Source organism: Fukomys damarensis, unplaced genomic scaffold (assembly GCF_012274545.1).
Source record: "Fukomys damarensis isolate Sample0158 unplaced genomic scaffold, DMR_v1.0_HiC HiC_scaffold_12, whole genome shotgun sequence".
NCBI lineage: Eukaryota > Metazoa > Chordata > Mammalia > Rodentia > Bathyergidae > Fukomys > Fukomys damarensis.
In genome coordinates this window covers 29410652-29417541 of record NW_022900924.1, presented here as the reverse complement: position 1 = coordinate 29417541, position 6890 = coordinate 29410652, and the positions used below count along the sequence as shown (strand labels likewise).

The 6890-nt window shown below is 32.5% G+C and overlaps 1 non-coding gene across 1 annotated transcript; it reads left to right on the top strand.

Moving 5' to 3' along the window:
* Positions 1 to 6352: 6352 nt before the first annotated feature.
* Positions 6353 to 6459, top strand: LOC117285814. Its single transcript, XR_004516912.1, has one exon. It is a non-coding gene; the product is annotated as a U6 spliceosomal RNA (small nuclear RNA).
* Positions 6460 to 6890: the final 431 nt, after the last annotated feature.

The following is a 6890-nucleotide window of genomic DNA, read 5'->3' as shown; positions in this document are numbered from 1 at the left end:
CTCCACATATGGAGCTCTACCCCAGAAGGGCACCTGGAAGCTCTTTGGTTAGCTCGCAGTCTACATTAAAAGATGACAAACCTAAGTGTTTGGAATGGGTGTTGCATAAGCCAAGTGACCGTATCTGCCTCATCCCACGTTTTAACTTTAACATTTATGTTGAAGAGGTCTGCGTATTTATGTATCTGCTTCTCGGTTCTGCATTTTTGACTTCCTGATAGAGAGAGAAAATGAATTGCTCACTGTGTCCAAACAACATGTCTACGGTGTGGAAATAACACTATATTTTTAGGGACTCTCTTAAACTTATATTTAACATTATTAGATGAAATTTCCTGGATTACGTGGTCATCATTCTGTCTTTTGAACAGAGCCCCCTGAACTGTATTTTTCTTGTGGAATGCCTCTGTCACAATTATGCGATTTACTTGGAAATGGGTGAAGGAATGGGCAGTTTTTAAAAAATAAGACATTTTGATTCTGAACAACTTATTAAACATGGACGATAAACCATTCAGTACTCTATTTTCCATTAAATTATTGTGTGGTCTTTCTCTGTTGGTGATTTCAGAGCCAGGAAATCTTGATAAAACACTAGGTAGTAGTTCTCATTAGATCAGACCACATTTCTAGAATACTGTGATCATAGTCTCATCATATCAAACAGCTCTGCTTGACGTTCCATTACTTTACTCTCTCTTCTCCATTCACATATGTTCAAACATTTTTTTCTTTTGCTTGCTTATGTTTTACGGTCTTTTCAGATGCAGACTAAGAGCACCTGCCTCACCCCATATTTTAAATGTAAAATTCTGGTTGAAGAGTTTCAAATATGTATCTGAACCTTTGAAATCCATTTTCAACTTCTTGCTTCTAAATTTTGTTTGGTGATTCTGTTGTACCATATTAAATTTTACATTTTTTTTTTATATGGAGAAGAGAGAAAATGAATATTCATTGCAGTGAAAGGAATCTTTCACAGGTTATAGGGAGCTTTACCCTGAGGCCAGGACAGGATGTTTCTACAGTCAATGTGCTAAAGAAATATTGCAGCCTGTGTGAGCCACTGCTTTGACTGTCTTTGTCTCTTTTTCTTTATAATGATACTGCAGTCTTTCAAGATATCAAATGTTATTCACTTACAGACTTAGGGTACACAACTGTATTAGTCACCTTTCTCATTGCTAGGACAAAAAAAATTGACAACCACAACTTGAGGAAAGATTTATTTTGGCTCATAGTTTTAGAGGTGTCAATATATGGTAAGCTGGTTCCACAATAGAAACATTCTAGTAGAAGATAACAGAGAAGAAAAACTTCTGAACTCATTGTGTCTGGATAGCAGAAGGAAGGCTTAGCCCAAGAAAAAGGAACTGGGGACCAGATATAGTCTGTGAGTTCACATTCCCATGAACCACTCAAAAAACTCACAAGTGTGCTTTCCTGATCTAGACATTTCTCAAGGCAATCAAGTTGACAATCAAGATTAACCATAACATTTTTTTTTTCTCATTGAGTTCATTGGTACATTTTAGTTATACAGTACAGTTACATTCATCATTGGAATGTTGTAGCTTTACATGACAGTTCTTGGGTCTCATTTTTTCCCCTTATCCCTGCCCTCTCTTCACCCCCTCCTCCCTTCCCTATTTACAAATAACATTTATTACTTTATATATGTTAAACCATCCTTGCATCCCTGGGATGAAGCCACTTGTTCAAGATATATGATCTTTTTTATAATTTGTTACATTTTATTTGCTAGTATCTTGTTGAGGATTTTTGCATCTATATTCATTAAGATTGTTCTGTAGCTTTCCTTTTTAATTGGGTCCTTATCTGGTTTTGAAATTGGGATAATATTAGCTTCCAAGAATGAGTTTGGAAGTTTTCTTTGTTTTCAGTTGCATTAAGGACTTGGAGTATTGACATTATAACTTCCCTAAAGACCTTGTAGAATTCAGCAGTGAATCCTTCAGGCTGTGAGATTTTCTTAGTAAGTTTTGTTTTTTACTGCCTCAATTTAATTGCCTGTTACTGTATTATTCAGAGTTTTTAATGTCTTTTTGGTTCAGTTTTGGTAATTCATATGTTTCTAGGTGTCTGTTCATTTTTTCAAGATTCTCTAATTTGTTGGAGTACAATCTTTCATTTTAGTTACTAGTTATCTTCTGGATCTCAGCAGTTTCTGTTGTGGTTTCACTTTTAAAATTTCTAATTGCACCCTTTTCTTCTATTTGTTTATTTTTTATTCTTTCAAAGAACCAACTCTTAGATTCATTGATTCTTTGCATTATTTTAGTATAAATTTCATTAGTTCCCACGCTGATCTTTATGTTTTCCCTCCTGGTATTAGGTTTTGGGTTGGACTGTTCTTATCTTTCTAATATCTTGAGGTACATCATTAGGTTTTTTTACTTGAGCTTGCCCTATTTTCTAATGTGAGCATTGACAGCAATAAATTTCCCTCTTAGTACTACTTTCTTTGTGAACCACAGATACTGGTATTTGGCACTGGCATTATCCTTTGATTCTATGAATTGTTTAATTCCTTTTGTGACATATTGAATGTTCAGTAATGTGTTATTTAATGTCCATATGTTTATGAAATTTTTGTGTGGTTTTTTGAGACTGATTTCTGGTTTCACTGCACTATGATCTAATAGTAAACAGGATAATTTCAATTATTTTGTGTTCATTTAAGTACCCTTTATGGACTAATTTGTGGTCTATTTTGAAGAAAGCTCTGTGCTGCAGAGAAGAATATGTATTCAGTTGTAGTAGGGTAGAACCCCTCTAGAGCTATTTATTAAGACCATTTGTTTGAAGGTGTGGTTCAACTCTGACATTTCCTTATTAATTTTTTGTTTAGTTAATTTGTGAAAGTGGGTTACTGAGATCACAAAAGGGCCAAATTCATGCTACAAAAATGACAGTCTCTTTAGCAAAATATTCTGAGAAAACTGCCTCTCCATATGCAGAAGATCAAAGCAAGATCCATATCTCTCATGTACTAAGCTAAAAAAGGATCAATGATCTAAATATTAAAACAGAAATATCTAAACTACTAAAAGACAAAATAGGTAAAAATCTTGAAGTCATAGGTGCATGCAAGGACTTTCTGAGCAAAACCCGAGTTGCACAAGAAATAACAGTAAGAACCAACAGATGGAATTATGTCTTATTTATTTACTTATTTATTTATTTTCCCATTAAGTTTATAGGTACATGTAAGGCAAACAAACACTTATATTTATCATTGGTATCATGTACCTTTGCATGATATATCTTATTTCTTGGTTCTTATATTAAGCTGATGCATAGCAAAAAAAAAAAAAATAGAAAAGACAATCTATAGAATAAGAAAAACTTTTTTCAGCAACACCCCAAGCAGAGGACTACTATACAGAATATATGAAAAATTAGACCCTCCCCCCAAAAAGATCCAATAAAAAGGGCAAGTGAAATGAATAGACATTTCACAGAAATACAAATGGCCAACAAATCCATCAAGAAATGCTCAACATTGGTGGCCACTAAGAAAAATACAAAATAAAACAACACTGAGATTCCATCTTCTCCCAGAAAGAATGGTCATCATCAAGAAAATCAAATAATTACAAATGCTGTCAAGGCTGCAGGGAAAAAGAAACACTTCTACATTGTTAGTGGAAATATAAACTAGCATAACCACTACGTAAATCAATATGAACAGTCTTCAAGAAACCAGAAGTTACATTTGACCTAGCTATCCCCTTTCTAAGTATCTTACCCAAAGAGTTGAAGACATCATATTACAGGTGTGTTTGTGTGTGTGTGTGTATGTGTATGGAAGCTACATATATGTCAATCAACAGATGAATGAAGATAATGTAAAATTTATACACAATATATTAAAGAATATAAAGAATAATAAATAATAAAGAATAATAATAAATAAAGAAGAATAAATTTGAGTCATTAGTAGGAAAATAGATGCGCTTTGAAACATGGCTTCTCTTATATAAGAAATCAAGAGTACAAATAAAAAACAAAATAAAAGATGGGTAATAGGAAGCAGGGAGATAGATATTTTGCAAACAAGAAAGGGACCAAAAGATGGGTGGAGGGAGAGGGCAGTGAAGGAAAGAGGGAGCAAAAAGATTTAAAATGTGTGCATGTACCAATTTCCCACATCAAATGTAATTATTATATATTAAAATATTTATTGGTAAAAATAAAAACTTTAAAAAATATTTAATCATCACAGCAACATACAGGCTGATGTTGGTTATAAAATGTTGATTTACCTCTTTGTATTTCTATTTACTTTTAAAAAATTGTGTATTTTTTCTTTATTTCCTGCCTGTCACTTCTGAAAAGCTTATTCCATCTAACAACTCCACTGAAATTTTTTCTGCTTGACATTTTTGAGTAAAATAATACTATATGAAAAGCATATCCACTCTATTTCAAAATTTTTCTTGATAAAAATGTAGCTTTCTTGTCTATTCAGTAAAACTTTTAAAGAATTATTTAAAGATTTTAGGCATTAGGAATGGTGCATTTATTATTTCATTTTCATGAAATGACTCTTAAAAGTATGGGCCATGAGTAATTTTCACATCTCATTATTTTTTAAAGCTTTGCTGGAAAATACTCTTTCCTCCTTAGGCATAGAAGTTTGTTGTTTAAAACTTCAAGGGTGAATGATTTTATTTGTATTATGGGATTGCTCCTGCAAAAGCCAGATATTGATTCTTTTGTTGGAAATAGTAAAGTCATTTTTAAAAAACTTGTTCTCCTTTTTCTTTAAAGATGAATATTTTAAATGCATGCTCTTGATCTTTCTGATAAATCACTACCAAACTTTCATACATTTTTTTCTGACTGTGACAATAAATTATTAAACAAATTTGGAGAAGTAAATGTAAAAAAGGTTTCTCTTGCATCAAATCTTATGATTTTTCCTGAGTTTTGACTGGAGCCATTTTGCACAAAGCACCACAAGTAGAATAAAGTTTCAGAAGAGATTTGTAGTTGAAGAAAACTTTTTATTTAATGAAACAATGGCATCCTGCCTTTATTCTGTCTATTGAGGACTAATATAAAACATTATTTCCGTCTGACATCAAACAACTACATGTGACCGCATAGTTTGGATTTAATTGCAATTGTTTATTTCATACACTACTTCTATAAGTGAAAATTGCAATATTCATGGAGGATAATTTGAAATTCTTTACCAATATGTAAAATACCTACTATGCCTTTACATGCAACTGTTTCATTGCTAGGAATTTATTCTGCAGATATGCTATGTCACATGCAAAAGAGCAAATGAAAAAAGTGACTATTGAGCACTGCCTTCTTTTCAAGTTGGAAACCCACCTGCAAGATCATAAATTGAGTTGAATAAAAATCTTGGTATGCTCATACAATGTGTGATGTTTCAGTCAGTAAAAACTAAATGAGATAATATGCTGTTTGGCTGTTTGCCCCAATTATGAAATTATCTAAGCAAAAAAATCAAGGAATGAAATAACTACTACTAGGTAAAGGGGGAAAAATGAATATATACATATTTACATATTGCTTGTATGCACCCAAAGCATATTTTAAAATAATTCCCAGTGGGTCTGAGGATTTAGCTCAGTGGTTCCACTGCCTTCCTTGCAAGCACAAGGACCCGAGTTCAGTTCCAAATACTAAAACAAATAAAAATTAAAAAATAAAAACTAAATAAATAAAATAAAATGATTCCCAGTAATCTCAAATAACATTTGTTGCAAGTGAAGAGCCAAATTAGGAAGCTGAGTTGAAAATGGACAAAGACCTTTCTCTAACATGGTTCTGGCAAATGTTTAATAACTACTTTGGTTAAGAGGAGATATAATTTATAGTATTTACCAATTTCTGTATGTAAATATTCTTACAATATCCATATATAATGTAGCACTGGCTGTGACAGAAGATAGCAATGTGTTCAGTGGCTCTTGTGACCACGGCAAAACAATTTTAGCATAATCTTTCACCATCACATTGTAACTTTTGAATTTTGAACTATGCAGATTTATTCCCTATTAAAAGATAAGTAAAACAAATACTAGGTATGCATGATACACTAGCTATAATTTAATAGTCAAATATTTTAAATATCAAAAACAAAATATTGTAGTAGTAACAAGAATAATGGACCTGTGAAAATAATGTATTCCTTCACCAAGCTTCAGATATTACTAGTGCTAAAAAAAAAAAAAGAAAAAAAAGAAAAAATGGAACAAAGTATCAGCAGAATTTGGAAAGTTTTTGAGGTCAATACTAAAAATATTGAACATTATTTTTGTTAGAGTATTTTACTAAAGTGTTTACTGTTCTTGCTTCGGCAGCACATATACTAAAATAGGAATGATACAGAGAAGATTAGCATGGCCCCTGTGCAAGGATGACATGCAGATTTGTGATGCATTCCTTATTTTTTCAGGGAATTCAATTTGGGCCTTGCAGCCAGTAATCAGTCTGAATCTCAGGGGTCTGCCATCAGATAGATGAGATCAAAGGACTTAGTTCTGCACATGGCTGTGCAAGTTGTATATTATAACAGCAGAGATATAGTCTGAAAGAGAACCTTCAAATTCATTTTTTTCTTCCTTTTCCTCATTCCACTCTGCAAATTCATTTTTATGTCCACTTTCTCCAACACAGTCTTTTGCTCCACCATATTATCCCTCAGCTTCCTCTCTGTTCCTGCTCCTGCCCTAACTCAGATTTCTTACTTTATCATTTGTTCTTTTTTCTTTATGTTCTTTTCTTCTGTCATTTTACCTCACTCAAGGGTCAATAGTTTCAAAGGAAAGTGAGCCTCTATTACTGTTAAGAGGTTATATTCTTATCCTTATTTTCTTGCACTC